Raw genomic sequence first — 15868 nt, 5'->3', positions numbered from 1 at the left:
GGTTTCACTGTGTTAGCCAGGATGGTCTCGATCTCCTAACCTTGTGATCCGCCCGCCTCACCCTCCCAAAGTGTTGGGATTACAGGCATGAGCCACCGCGCCTGGCTAGGATAGGTATTTTTATCCAACATTAATGGACAAGAAAATTTACCTAACGTCACATAGCTTGTAAGTGGCAGAACTATAATTCATTCTTTCATCAATTTAACAAACTAATTTTTGAGTACCTATTTTGCTCTTGGCACAGTGCTATCCTCTGTGGTTAAACAACAGATTCTCTGAAAGGATAGGCGCCCAAAAAGCCAGACTGTGACAATTAAAATAAATATCTAATCCTTCAATGTGTGTGCATTATCACATGCCCATGTACCTCAGGAACACTTGGGGAACCCATGACCTCACCAAATGAACATAATAAGACACCCTAAAATAGTATGGTCTCTCAGAGAATTCAAAATAGCTGCTTTAAGGAAACTCAGTGAACTTCAATATAATATAGAGAAACAATTCAGTAATTTATCAGAGAAAGTTAAGAGACTGAAATAATAATAAAAAATCAAACAGAAATCTTAAAGCTGAAAAATACAATGAACCAAATGAAAAATGCAGTGGAGGGCATCAACAGCAGAATTGATAAAGCAAAGGAAAGAACTGGTTAAGAAGCACAGGAAAGGAGATGCTTCGAGTTAATAATAATGTGTTACATATTTCAAAATAGTGAGCTTGAAGACAGGCTATCTGAAAATACACAGTCAGAGGAGAAAAAAAATGAAAAGGAATGAAGAAAGCCTATGGGAACTATGGGGCAGCATCAAAAGAGCAAATATTCAGGTTATTGAGATTCAATAGGGACTTGAGAATGCCAAAGGGCTAATAATAGAAAATTTCCCAAACCTAGATAAAAATACAGATATCCAAAGAACTGGAAAGTAAAAGGTCACCAATCAGATTCAACCCAAATAAGTATACCCCAAGACATATTATAATTAAGTACTCAGATGTAAAAGGCAAAGAGGATGCTGAAAGCAGTGGGAGAAAAGAAGTAAATAACATATAAGGGAGTTACAACTCACCTGCCAGTAGACTCCTCAGTGGAAACCTTACAGACCAGGAGGGAGCCTGATGTTACATTCAGAGTGCTGAAGAAAAAAACACTGGCCAGTCAAGAATACTGTACCCAGAAAAGCTATTTTTCATAAACAAGGGAGAGATAAAGACTTTCCCAGACAAACAAACAAACAACAACAACAAACACAACAGCATAGTACTGGTATAAAAGCAGACACATAGACCAATGAAACAAACTAGAAAGCCCAGAAATAAACCCAGTAATCTATAGCAAACTGATTTTTGACAAAGATGTTAACTATACTCAATAGGGAAGGGACAGCCTTTTCAAAAAAAAAAAAATGGTGCTGGGAAAACTGGATAGCCACATACAGAAGAATGAAACTATACCTTTATCTCCCACTAGATACAAAAGTTAACTCAAAATGGATTAAAGACTCAAATGTAAAACCTACATCTACAAAACTGCTAAGGGAAAACATAGAGGAAAAGCTCAATGACATTGGTCTAGATGAAGATTATTTGGATACAACCTCAAAAGCATTGGCAATGAAAGTAAATATAGACAAATAGGACTATGTCAAACAAAAAAGCTTCTACAGGAAAGAAAATAATCAAAGCAAAGAAATAACTTATAGAATGAGAGAATATACTTGTGAACTATATATCTGCTAAAGGATTAATAATCAAAATAGATAAGGTACTCAAGCAACTCAACAACAAAAAAACTCAAAAAATGGGCTAAAGACCTGAATAGACATTTCTCAAAGGAAGACATACAGATGATCGAGAGATGTGCAAATTAAAACTGCAATGAGATATCACCTTGCTCCAATCAGAATGGCTACTATAAAAACAAAACAAAAGAAAACACAAAAAAACACAAAACAAACAAAAAAACCCAAAAAACTCATATTGGAGAGGATGCGAAAAAGGGAACTCTTACACGCAGTGGGTAGAAATGTCAATTAGTACAACCATTACAGAAAAGAGGAAAAATTGAAGATAGAACTACCATATAACCCAGAAATTGCATTACTAGGTAGTAGGATTTCATACGCAAAGGAAGTGAAGTCAGTATGTTCATATGTTTATTGCAGCACTATTCCCTTTAGCCAAGACATGGAACCAACCTAAATGTCCATCAACAGACGAACGGATGAAGAAAATGTGGTATATATATACACAGTGGAATACTATTTGACCGTAGAAAACAACAAAATCCTGTCATTTGTGGCAACATGGATGAACCTGGAGAAAATTATGTTAAGTGAAATAAGCCAGGCACAGAAAGACAAATGCTACATGACCTCACTTATATGTGGAAACTAAAAAGTTGTTCTCATAAAAGTAGAAAGTAGAACAGTGGTTACCAGAGAATGGGGATAGGATGGAGGAGGGAGGGATGGTGAGGGATTGGTCAATGAGTACAAAGCTACATTTAGATAAGAGAAATAAGTTCTAGTATCCTATTATAGAGTAGGATGGTGAGAGTTAATAATAATGTGTTATGTATTTCAAAAAAGCTGGAAGAGATGTTTTTCAATGTTCTCATCATGAAGAAATAATACATGTTTAAGGTGATAGTTATACTAATTACCCTGATTTGATTATTACACATTTATGTAAACATTGCATTGCACCTCATAAGTATGCACAATTATTATGTGTCAATTATAAATAAAAAAATATACAAAAAGAAGTGGTCCCAAGTAAAAGTTGTAGAGAACTAAAGAGATGAGAGCTGGAAAAGAAGGTCAAAGAAACAGAGCAACATCAGTCAAAGTCCCGTGAAGGGTAATGTTGGTTTTGTTCTCACAGGAGACAGGGCAGGTCACACCTGAAAGTTCATCCCTAGCTGGGGCAAGGAGCTGTAGTGTTTGTTTAGCTGTATACACCAGTCATTAGTCAAAGGTTTAATGCAGAAACATGTAAACCCCAGGCACTTTCAGCTATCAGGGGTTCCAGGCAAAGCTGACAAAAAAAATTCAAGTGCTGGATATTGGGAGTCAAAGTACACAGGGAGCTGGTGTGAACAAGAGGGAAAAGGGGCATGAAGGAGCAATTGACAACATTCACTACAGTGTGAAAATGACACTTGCACACTCTGTCATTGAATCACTTGAGATGCTTTATTATTATTTTCCTTAAAAAGGTGGGTTAAATATTTCTTACATTTTTGTTTGTTTGTTTGTTTTGTTTTGTTTGTTTGTTTAGATGGAGTCTCACTCTTCGCCAGGCTGGAGTGCAGTGGCACAATCTCAGCTTACTGCAACCTCCATCTCCCAGGTTCAAGCGATTCTCCTGCCTCAGCCTCCTGAGTAGCTGGGATTGCAGGCGCCTGCCACCACGCCCAGCTAATTTTTGTATTTTTAGCCGGGACGGGGTTTCACCATGTTGGCCAGTATGGTCTGGATCTCTTGACCTCACGATCTGCCCACCTTGGCCTCCCAAAGTGCTGGGATTACAGGCATGAGCCACGGCACCTGGCCTCTTATGGTATTTTAAAACAAAAGTTCTTGATGTGTATTAGGCTTTTATCTTCCAAATTTAGTGATCATTTTGTTTTTTCTTTTTGCTGTTTGTATACAGAGGTGGTTTTCAACATGTTGTGGTTTTCAACATGTTGTCGCTGGACTAGAAGAACAGGTATCACGGGTGGATGAGTGGGTGAGGATACGTGTTAGAAATCCGCATTCTTAGGATTCATTTAAAACCTACTCAATCAGAAACTCTGGGAGTGGGACTCAGAAGTTCAGATTTTAGCAAGATCTCAAGGTGATTTTGATATTGCTCACAGCTTGGGAATCACAGCTTTACGGACTGACTAATCAAGTGTTACAGAAAAAGGAAAGAAAGGAAGGAAACTTTCTCCTACTCAGCTCCTGCTTTATGCTAAATAGAGTCCTAAGTACTTGATAGTCATAACCTCATTTATGATTCCTCCTAATACCCATAAAATGAATTTTGTAAATGCCATTTCACAATAAACAAACCTGAAAGTCAGAAAAGTATGTTTATTTGCCTAAGGTCACAAAGCTAGAGGCAAGGTCAGGATTTGAATCTAGGCCTGACTTCAAGGCCATGTATTCTAGTGTATTGGGCTATGCTAGGTAACTAGATGACAGTTAGTGACGTTCGCAGTGAAAAGTAGACACAAGTGTAGGCCTATAAGTGTAGCATTGAGGAACAGGTAGAATTGCTTGGGTTTCTGGCTGTGACGTGTAGCATGTTGAGTGCAGCATAGAGCAATAAGTACCAGTGGAAAAGTTGGGGCAATCTTGATCAATATCACAATGCAAGTGTGACAAAAATCTCATGTTCTCAAATATACTGGAGAAAGGTGAGTCTGAAAAGGAGTAGAGAAAAGTAGAAGTGGTTTTTGCTATTATGGGAATAGAAGCTGTCCAAATTACAAATATTTGGTTTTGTAATAATAGCACAGTGAGAATTGTGTAATTGTGTGCTAGGGATAATGGTGGTGGTGGTGGTGGTGATGACGACAGTAATGGTGGTAGAGTTGGTAGTGATAGTGGTGGTGATGGTGGTGCAGGTTGTTGTAATAGTAATAGTGGTGGTGATGGTGGTATTAGTGAGGATGGTGGTAGTGGCGGTGATGGTGGTATTAGTGAGGATGGTGGTAGTGGCGGTGATGGTGGTATTAGTGAGGATGGTGGTAGTGGCGGTGATGGTGGTATTAGTGAGGATGGTGGTAGTGGCGGTGATGGTGGTATTAGTGAGGATGGTAGTGGCGGTGATGGTGGTATTAGTGAGGATGGTGGTATGGCGGTATGGTGGTATTAGTGAGGATGGTGGTAGTGGCGGTGATGGTGGTATTAGTGAGGATGGTGGTAGTGGCGGTGATGGTGGTATTAGTGAGGATGGTGGTAGTGGCGGTGATGGTGGTATTAGTGAGGATGGTGGTGTAGTGAGGTGATGGTGGTATTAGTGAGGGTGGTGGTAGTGGCGGTGATGGTGGTATTAGTGAGGATGGTGGTAGTGGCGGTGATGGTGGTATTAGTGAGGATGGTGGTAGTGGCGGTGAGGTGGTATTAGTGAGGATGGTGGTAGTGGCGGTGATGGTGGTATTAGTGAGGATGGTGGTAGGGCGGTGATGGTGGTGGTAGTGGCGGTGATGGTGGTATTAGTGAGGATGGTGGTAGTGGCGGTGATGGTGGTATTAGTGAGGATGGTGGTAGTGGCGGTGATGGTGGTATTAGTGAGGATGGTGGTAGTGGCGGTGATGGTGGAGTGATGTTGCTGACGATAGTAGCAATGATGTTGCAGGTGGCAGTGATGGTAGCAGTGAGTGTGATAGTTGTGGTAATGATGGAGGTGGTGGTGATGGTGGAGGTGATGATGGTGGTGGTGGTGGAAGCAGTAATGATGGAGGTGATGGTGATGATGTAGGTGGTGGTGAAACTGATGCTGTGGAAAGGAGCACAGTTTCCCAAATTTAAAAAGTAAAAGCTAAAATTGGGGTGATCTATGCATTTATTGATAATCAAGGTTAACTCCTATGGAGTGCGGCTTCCTCTGTGCCAGAAACTATCTTTAGCATTTTAGTTTATTCTCATGAGATCTCTACTAGGCAGATGCCATTGCAAATAAAGAAATTGTAGATGTGGGTATTAACACTCATGGTCACAGGTCTGTAAGCAGCAGAGCCAGGAATTGACCCAGAGCCCATGTTTGACCACTGAACCATACTGCGTCTCAGCACCTATTCAGTTACATCTTCAGAGTATGCCCAATTCTTTGCAAGATTTTATTATGCGTTACTGCATTTTTCTGATGCTTCCCTAGAAAAATTGTTGTAGTTTGTGACATTATAAGCCCCTGGGAACTTTAGTTCCCAAATTTCAGTGGCTTCAAAGACTTGCATGTGTTTGCTATTCTTTACCTTTTCACATTTGGCACATGGAAATTGCATTTATCCCGTCCAAATTCCATACTAATTGACTGATTGAAACAGGATTCTATTTCAGGCATGCTTTGTAATCGAGCACTCTCCTCTGGCTATAGCTTCAGGTCATCCATATAAAAGAAAAGACAAATCTTGAAGTCTTATCTCTTTCTGAGAGAGTAACCATAATTTGGCTTATTTTGCATCCTACTATTGTGGGTTCAAAGCTAAGATAAATTACAAAGGGCTCCAGCTGTCACTCTAGAAGATGCCTTTTTGTACGTTCGTCTGGAAAGGATTTGTTCCCATGGAGGTTTCTATACCTTACGGATATTAAATGCTGCTTGGGATGGGTGGGCTAGGACTTGGAAATCCTTTCATCCTTTTAAGATTTTCTTTGGAATTGGGGTACCCTTGGATAGTGTTTGACCTATATTGACTTCTCCAAACACCTCGGGTTAACAGTCATAGTCCTGCGCAAGAAATGTGGATGCTGTGTCTTCTATGGGAGGTAGTCTGGGAGGCAGGAAGGCATAATGGCTTAGCAGTGCTACCCAACATATAGCCTGCTGACTAATGCCGCTCTACAGCTGTTTGTAACTGGTTCCCAAGGAGATAAGAAGCTTTCTCTAGAATGTAAGTCAGCTCCAAAAAAGCACACTATTTAGCTCAGCTGATATTTTTTCATGAAAATACTTTCTTAATGAAGGAAGCAGTGCATAGATTTACAGTCTGGTGTGATCTCCTTATCATCTCACAGACCGGCATAAAAAAGTTTCAAATCTAGGCCCTGCGCGGTGGCTCACACCTGTAATCCCAGCACTTTGGGAGGCCGAGGCGGGTGGATCACAAGGTCAGGAGATCGAGACCATCCTGGCTAACACGGTGAAACCGCATCTCTACTAAAAATAGAAAAATTAGCCGAGTGTGGTGGCGGGCGCCTGTAGTCCCAGCTACTCGGGAGGCTGAGTCAGGAGAATGGCATGAACCTGGGAGGCGGAGCTTGCAGTGAGCTGAGATCATGCCACTGCACTCCAGCCTGGGCGACAGAGCCAGACTCCGTCTCAAAAAAAAAAAATAAATAAAATAAATAAAATAAAAGTTACAAGTCTAGCTACTTTATGCAAGACTGGTTTAGAGCATGATCCTGGAGCCAAACTGCCTGGGTTCAAATCCTACTTCTGCCACTTATTAGCTGGGTGACTTGGAGTAAGTTATCTAACTTCTTTCTTTTTTTTTTTTTTTTTAAACGGAGTCTCGCTCTGTCGCCAGGATAGAGTGCAGTCAGCTCACTGCAACCTCCGCCTCCCGGGTTCAAGAGATTCTCCTGCCTCAGACTCCTGAGTAGCTGGGACTACAGATGCGTGCCACCAGGCCCAGCTAATTTTTTGTATTTTTAGTAGAGATAGGGTTTAACCATGTTGTCCAGGATGGTCTCAATCTCTTGACCTCGTGATCCGCCCACCTCGGCCTCCCAAAGTGCTGGGATTATAGGCATGAACCACTGCGCCTGGCCCTATCTAACTTTTCTGTGGCTCAGTTTCCTCACCTATTAATGGAGAATAATACTAGTCCTTACTACTATTAAATGTGTATGTTGGGGTGTGTGTGTGCATGTGCGTGCATGTGGATATAAACACATATATATGTAATATTACATAGTAAGCACTATGCAAGTGTTAATAATAATAGCAATAACAATAATAATTTTTTAGATGAAACAATTAGTATAGTCCCACAGAGGCATCTTAGGGGTCTGTGTCTCCTTTGAACTGAGATAGCTGAAGAATAGTTAAGCCAGTTAGATCAACTTTCTGTCTCTAGGAATTTACTCCAGGTACCTCATATAAGTGGCATCACACAGTATTTGTCCTTTTGTGATTGGCTAGAGATAGAAGCTGGGGCTGAGTTTTGTAATCAATAAGAATTCAATCTATGAAGTTTTATTTGCTGACTTTCTTTTTTTTTTTTTTTTTTTTTTTTTTTTGAGACGGAGTCTAGCTCTGTCACCCAGGCTGGAGTGCAGTGGCCAGATCTCAGCTCACTGCAAGCTCCGCCTCCCGGGTTCCCGCCATTCTCCTGCCTCAGCCTCCGGAGTAGCTGGGACCACAGGCGCCGCCACCTCGCCCGGCTAATTTTTTGTGTTTTTAGTAGAGACGGTGTTTCGCCGTGTTAGCCAGGATGGTCTCGATCTCCTGACCTAGTGATCCACCCGTCTCGGCCTCCCAAAGTGCTGGGATTACAGGCTTGAGCCACCGCGCCCGGCCTATTTGCTGACTTTCTAAATTGCCACCTCTGCCCTCATCTATTTCTGAAAAAAAGATAGTAGGATCCCAGCTTAGAAGTGACCAGGGCTAGGGGAGGGACGAAAGTGGTCGTTGTTGTGTGGTCGTTGCGTATTCCAACTGACTTGTTCAGCTGAGAGCAAGTGTCTGCATTGTGAGCTCTGCAAAGACTGAACTTGTCATGTAGCATGCACTCTATATTTGTTAAATGAATGACTACTACCCTACCCAGAAATATAAAATCGTTCATGCTGTGGATGACTCAGGGTTTATAAATTAGCGTGCTTTAAGATATAATAAAAGGAAAGTGATTTTACTAAGGTGCTACTCTATTATTAGTCACTTTCTTAGCACTGGCTCAATGCTGCTTTGCCAAGATTACCTCTGGCTTTTTGGTTTTGTTTTTTTTTTTTTTTTTTGAGACGGAGTCTCGCTCTGTCGCCCAGGCTGGAGTGCAGTGGCCGGATCTCAGCTCACTGCAAGCTCCGCCTCCCGGGTTTACGCCATTCTCCTGCCTCCTGCCTCAGCCTCCCGAGTAGCTGGGACTACAGGCGCCCGCCACCTCGCCCGGCTAGTTTTTTGTATTTTTTAGTAGAGACGGGGTTTCACCGTGTTAGCCAGGATGCTCTCGATCTCCTAATTTCGTGATCGGCCCGTCTCGGCTTCCCAAAGTGCTGGGATTACAGGCTTGAGCCACCGCGCCAGGCCTTTTTTTTTTTTTTAAGACCAAGTGAAAACTAAGCCCCAAACAACTCATCTTTTATGTGTTACAGTTGCATTCTCAATAATTGTGAATGAAACTTGAAGTGTATTTTACAACTTTTGCTTCAGGTCTTAGAATTAAATCTTTAAACCTTTCTCCATGCTACAGAATACTGTTGAACTATAATATTGGAAGGTATTGCCTTCAGAACCACCGGGAGAATAATTCTAAAGACCCCTAAAATGGAGAATTCCAGGAATATTGTATTTAATAAAGAAGGGCAGAAGAGGAGGCAGGCATACTACTTTTTTTTCTTGTTTCTTTCTTTCTTTTTTTTTTTTGAGATGGAGTCTCGCTCTGTCACCAGGCTGGAGTGCAGTGGCGCGATCTTGGCTGACTGCAACTTCCGCCTCCCGGGTTCAAGCGATTCTCCAGCCTCAGGCATACTATTTTAATTTGTTTTTATTTCCTTAAATGAACACTGGCAGAAAATATTGGACTAACCCAGACACGGAATCCAGATAGATAGCTTAGATTAAGGTGTCAGGCTCTGTTTTGGGAAGTTGATTTTGGTTTTTTATTACTTTTAAAACTTATTTTAATCGTGGTAAAATACCCACCTCATAAAATGTATCATCTCATTTTTAAGAGTATGGTTCAGTGGTGTTAAGTACATTTGCATTATTGTACAAGCACCCCACCATGCATCTCCAGAACCCTTTTAATCTGGTAAAACTGAAACTCTGTGCTTGCTAAGCAACATCTCCCCACAACTCTGGAAGCCACCTTTCTACTTTCTGTCTTTAAGAATTTACCTATTCTTGGCCGGGCACGGTGGCTCAAGCCTGTAATCCCAGCACTTTGGGAGGCCGAGACGGACGGATCACGAGGTCAAGAGATTGAGACCATCCTGGCTAACACGGTGAAACCCCGTCTCTACTAAAAAATACCAAAAAAATTAGCTGGGCGAGGTGGCGGGCGCCTGTAGTCCCAGTTACTTGGGAGGCTGAGGCAGGAGAATGGCCTAAACCCAGTAGACGGAGCTTGCAGTGAGCTGAGATCCAGCCACTGCACTCCAGCCTGGGCAACAGAGTGAGACTCCGTCTCAAAAAAAAAAAAAAGAATTCAACTATTCTTGATACATCATACAAATGGCATCATACCCTATCTGTCCCTTTGTGATTGGCTTATTTTGCTCAGCATAATGTCCTCCAAGTTTATCCATGTTGTATCACGTGTCAGAATTTTCTTCATTTTAAAGGTTGAATAATATTTTTTTGTATGGATATACCACATTTTGTTTACCCATTCATCTGTTAATAGATATCTGAGTTACTTTCACCTTTTGGCTATCGTGAAAAACCCTTCTGGGAATGTGGTATACAAATATCTCTTTGAATTTTTTGATTTTAGTTATTTTAAAAGTAAATCTTGGTATTTGAATCTGAGCACAAGTAGCCTATGGTAGTGACCCTCAGTAACTGCCCAGGACTTTATAATAGGCAAATTTTGTCTTCTTTTTATTTTTGCTTCTTTCTACTTCTTTCTCATTTTTGTCTGTCTTTCTGTCTCTGTTTCTCTCTCTGGTGCATGCTTTTGTGTGTGGGTAGGTAGGCAGAGAAGATGGCTTCTACCCTCACACCTGTTTGTAAGATGATTAGTTTTTTTTTTTTTTTGAGACAGAGTTTCACTCTTATTGCCCAGGCTGGAGTGCAATGGCGTGATCTCAGCTTGCTGCAACCTCTGCCTCCCGGGTTCAAGTGATTTTCCTGCCTCAGCCTCCCGAGTAGCTGGGATTCCAGGTGCATGCCACCACACCTGGCTAATTTTGTATTTTTAGTAGAGACGGGGTTTCTCCATGTTGGTCAGGCTGGTCTCGAACTCCCGACCTCAGGTGATCCACCCGCCTCGGTCTCCCAAAGTACTGGGATTACAGGCATGAGCTACTGCACTCAACCTAGGTGATTAGGTTTTACTAAAGAACAAATAGGACAGTTACCAAATACAGTTGTGGAGGAATTTACCACGTAGCTTAAGCTTTAGATTCAAGGTAGATCTCCTGTACAAGCTAACATCTTCACGTGAGGTAAAGGTTTGAATTAAGAATAGATCCCCAGAATATAATATTATTTTTATAAAATCAACTTAATGTCAGATTGTGCAAGCCTTCCTTCAAAAAGCAAAGTCATTTGAAACAATATGTTGTCTAGCTAAAACAGGGAAATGATCAGATTCAGAATCTGGAACATAAACCAACAAGGACCTCTAAGCACAGCTATGGAATTGTAAGCTATAGCATTTTAACTTAATTAAGAGGGAGAAGAAAACATGAAGTAAAGCTGTTTGAAGAATATAGAAAAGTGCATTTTGTATGCTGGAGTCCCATGGCTGCCCTGCGGGGCTCCCTGGTCATGAAGGTCCTCAGTTGCCTGGTGAGACCTGCACTTTTTGGAGTGACAAGGTTTCACCACGTTGGCCAGGATGGTCTTGAACTCCTGACCTCAAGTGATCAGCCCCCTCAGTTTCCCAAAGTGCTGGGATTATAGATGTGAGCCACCATGTCTGGCTTTTTCTGACTTTTTGATTATAGTCATCCTACTGAGCATAAAGTGATATCTCATTGTAGTTTTAATTAGCATTTATTTAATGAATAACGATGTTCATGGATGTATGTGCATGGGTGAGTGCGCACGTGCGTGTGTTTGTGTCTGTGTTTATGCTTACCGGCCATTTGTGTATATTCTTTGGAGAAATGTCCATTCAGATCATTTAAGTAGGAAGTCTTATTTTTTGTGTGTGTGCCGTGTACCACTTAGGAAGCCTGGTGAAATTTATGGATCCCTTTTTTGAAAGAATAGAATCACAAAGAATACTAACTATACTGAAATATGCTATTAAAGATATTTTAAAAAGCAAATTTGTGATATAGTATTTTACGAACCTCCTTATTAGCATTTTAAATAAACTAAACTAAGAGGCAGATTTCTTTTCTTTTCTTTTCTTTTCTTTTTTTTGAGACTGAGTTTCACTCTTGTCACCCAGGTTGGAGTTCAATGGCACGATCTCGGCTCACTGCAACCTCTGCCTTGCAGGTCCAAGGGATTCTCTTGCCTCAGCCTCTCAGTAGCTGGGATTACAGGCACCTGCCACCACGTTCAGGTAATTGTTGTATTTTTAGTAGAGACGGGGCTTCACCATGTTGGCCAGGCCGGTCTCGAATTCCTGACCTCAGGTGATCCACCAGCCTTGGCCTCCCAAAGTGCTGGCATTACAGGCATGAGCCACTGCGCCCAGCCTAAGAGGCAGATTTCATAATGCCATAATCTGACGATAGTGAGGAATATTGACAGTATTTGGAGATATCTGCAACAACTGTAACAAGCTATAAAAATACTTTTAATTTGAGTTGATGACAGATCATAGATATGAATGTGTTGCCTATATTCGTAATGGAAAAAAATACTAAATTTCAGTTAAAAGTTAATGCAAAAATCGGTGCATTTTGCCCCCCTTCCAAGATCACAGATCCTCAAAATTCTATTTATCTCCATTTTTAGGGGGGCGGTGTCCATGGTTTGTAGATTAAGAAACTGTTACAGAATGATTGATGTGGTTCGGCTCTGTGTCTCCACTCAAAACTCATCTCGAATTGTAATCCCCACGTGTCGAGAGAGGGACCTGGTGGAAGGTGATTGGATCATGGGGGTGGTTTCTCCAGTGCTCTTCTCATGATAGTAAATTCTCATGAGATCTGATGGTTTAAAAGTGGCAGCTCCCCCCCTTGTTTGCTCTCTGTTCTGCCACCTTGTGAAGATGAGCCTTGCTTTCCCTTTGCCTTCTGCCATGATCGTAAGTTTCCTGAGGCCTCCTCATCCATGCAGAACCGTGTGTCAATTAAAGCTTTTTTCTTCGTAAATTACCTAGTCTCAGGCAGTTCTTTATAGCGATGTGAAAATGGATGAATACAATAAATTGGTACCAGAAGTGGGGTACTGCTGTAAAGATAACTTGAAAATGTGGAAGTAATTTTGGAACTGAGTAACAGGTAGAGGTTGACACAGATTGGAGGGCTCAGAGGAAGAAAGGAAAATGTGGGAAAGTTTGGAACTTCCTAGAGACTTGTTGAATAGTTTTGACCAAAATGCTGATAGTGGTATGGACAATGAAGTTCAGGCTGAGGTGGTCACAGATGGAAATGAGGAACTTATTGGGAACTGGAGCAAAGGTCACTCTTGCTACACTTTAGCAAAGAGACTCGCTGCATTTTGCCCCTGCCCAAGAGATCTATGGAAATTTAAACTTGAGAGAGATGATTTAGGATACCTGGCAGAAGAAATTTCTAAGCAGCAAAGCATTTAAGAGGTTACCTGGCTTTTTCTGAAAGCGTACAGTCATATGCGTTCACAGAGAGATGGTTTGAAATTGTAACTTATGTTTGAAAGGAAAGCAGAGCATAAAGGCTTGAAAAATTTGCAGCCTGACCATGTGGTAGAAAAGAAAAATTCATTTTCTGGGAAAGAATTCAGGCTGGCTGTAGAAATTTGCCTCAGTAGTGAGGAGCTTGGTGTTAATAGCTAAGACAATGGGGAAAATGTCTTCAGGGCATGTCAGAGATCTTTGCAGCAGCCCCTTCCATCACAGGCCTGGAGGCCTAGGGGGAAAAATAATCTCATGTTCTGGGCCCAGGGCCCTGTCGCTCTGTGCAGCCTGGGACATGGCCCCTTGCCTCCTAGCTGCTCCAGCCTTGGTGAAAGGGGCCAACGTACAGCTTAGGCTGTTGTTTCAGCAGGTGCAAGTCCCAAGCCTTGGTGGCTTGCAAGTGGTGTTAGACCTGTGGATGTGCAAAAGACAAGAGCCGAGGTTTGGGAATCCCAGCCTAGATTTCAGAGGATGAAAGGAAATGCCTGGATGTCCAGGCAGAGGTCTGCTGCAAGGGGCAGAGCTCCCATGGAAAATCTCTACTAGCGCAATGTAGAGAGGAAATATGGGGTTGGAGCCCCCACACAGAGTCCCACTGGGGCACTGCCTGGTGGAGCTGTGAGAAGAGGGCCACCATCCTTCAGACCCCAGAATTGTAGATCCACTAACAATTTGTACTACATGCCTGGAAAAGCTGCAAGCATTCAATGCCAGCCTGTGAAAGCAGTCAAAGGGGATGGGTACCCCGCAGAGAGTCCGTGGGAGTCCATCCTTTGCATCAGCTTGTCCTGGATATGAGACAAGGAGTCAAAGGGGATATAAGATTAAATGAGTGGCCTGCTGGGATTTGGTCTTGCATGGGGCCTGTGGCCCCTTTGTTTTGGCCAATTTCTCCCCTTTAGAATGGGAGCATTAACCCAATGCTTGTACCCCCACTGTATCTTGGAAGTAACTGATTTGCTTTTGGTTTTATAGGCTCGTAGGCGGAAGGGATTTGCCTTGTCTGAGATGAAACTCTGGACCTGGACTTTTGAGTTAATGCTGGAATTAGTTAAGACTTTGGGGGACTGTTGGGAAGGCATGATTGTGTCTTGAAATGTAAAAAGGACATAAGATTTGGGAGAGGCCAGGGTGTAATGATATGGTTTGGCTCTACATCCCCACCTAAACCTCCTCTCAAATTGTAATCACCATGTATTGAGGGAGGGACCTGGTGGGAGGTGATTGGATTTTGGGAGTGGTTTTCCCCATGCTGTTCTCATGATAGTGAGTGAGCTCTCATGAGATCTGATGGTTTAAAAAAATGCTCGGCGGATCCCCCCACACCCCCCACCCTCGCCACCTTGTGAAGATGTGCCTTGCTTCCCCTTCGCCTTCTGCCATGATGGTAAATTTCCTGAGGCCTCCCCAGCCATGCAGAACAGCAAGTCAACTAAACCTTTTATCTTCCTAAATTACCCAGTCTCAGGCAGTTCTTTATAGGAGTGTGAAAACCGATGAATACGACGATATAGCCCATTCCAGAACCATGACACCCATACAGGGAAGTATCAGAGGAACTCCAACCTCTCTCTTCTTCTACTGTTTGATTTCCTGCAGTGTCTTTCATTGACTTTACCCATTTGGAAGCCAGAAGGCAAAACGGTGGAGAATGAATGAGGGTGGGTGGGATTGAGGCAGTGGCGGTAGGGCACTAAGAATAATCAGCATGATAACCGAAAGACTAGTCATATTTGGCTCTCTGTTGAGTTTCCATACCCAGGAAATGAAACAAGATGAGGATCTTGCCTTCAAAATGGAATTGATTTGAGAGCAATGTTTCCTAAAGTTACTTTCTTTGGAACATACTGGGAAACATTTCAACATCTATTCCTTATTTTATTTTATTTTTTTGAGAAGGAGTCTTACTCTGTCACCCAGGCTGGAGTGCAGTGTCATGATGTTGGCTCACCGCAACCTCCGCCTCCTGGGTTCAAGCGATTCTCCTGCCTCCCGAGTAGCTGGGACTGCAGGCGTGTGCCACCATAGCTGTCTAATTTTTTGTATTTTTAGTAGAGACGGGGTTTCACCATGTTAGCCAGGCTGGTCTCGAACTCCTCACCTCAGGCAATCCACCCTCCTGGGCCTCCCAAAGTGCTGAGATTACAAGTGTGAGCCACTGTGCCCTGCCCGTTATTTTGGGTTTGACACTCATAATGCATATTAGCCTGTTAAAGGCTTTGGGAAGACCTGCATTGAGGAAGCTAATTTCCCCAACTCTTGTGAGTGCAGACACTTTTCTCATTGCCCTCTTATTAACAGAGCTCTGCAAAGCATCATTTTGGGAAATGCCAGTTTAGAGTATAGTAATTCACACTCACAGGCAGTTATGGTCAAGGCGTTTGTATATCTATGATCTCATTTGATCTTCATAGCATCCCTTTCAGCTAGAATAGTGAGATTCAGAGAGGGTGGGTGACTTACCAAAGATCACACAGCTAGTTACTA

At 42.4% G+C, this 15868-nt stretch overlaps 1 long non-coding RNA gene across 1 annotated transcript in view; it reads left to right on the top strand.

The window, feature by feature from the left end:
- The window catches only part of LOC126938404 (uncharacterized), a 52356-nt gene that overhangs the window by 18321 nt on the left and 18167 nt on the right, over nucleotides 1-15868 (top strand). The window contains exon 2 of the long non-coding RNA XR_007720084.1: nucleotides 12005-12121. This is a non-coding gene — a long non-coding RNA (uncharacterized LOC126938404). The remainder of the gene's footprint in view (nucleotides 1-12004; nucleotides 12122-15868) is intronic.

Source organism: Macaca thibetana, chromosome 16, assembly GCF_024542745.1.
Source record: "Macaca thibetana thibetana isolate TM-01 chromosome 16, ASM2454274v1, whole genome shotgun sequence".
Classification (NCBI taxonomy): Eukaryota; Metazoa; Chordata; class Mammalia; order Primates; family Cercopithecidae; genus Macaca; species Macaca thibetana.
Note: the sequence above shows the minus strand (reverse complement) of the source record. Positions and strands in the feature narration are given on the sequence as shown.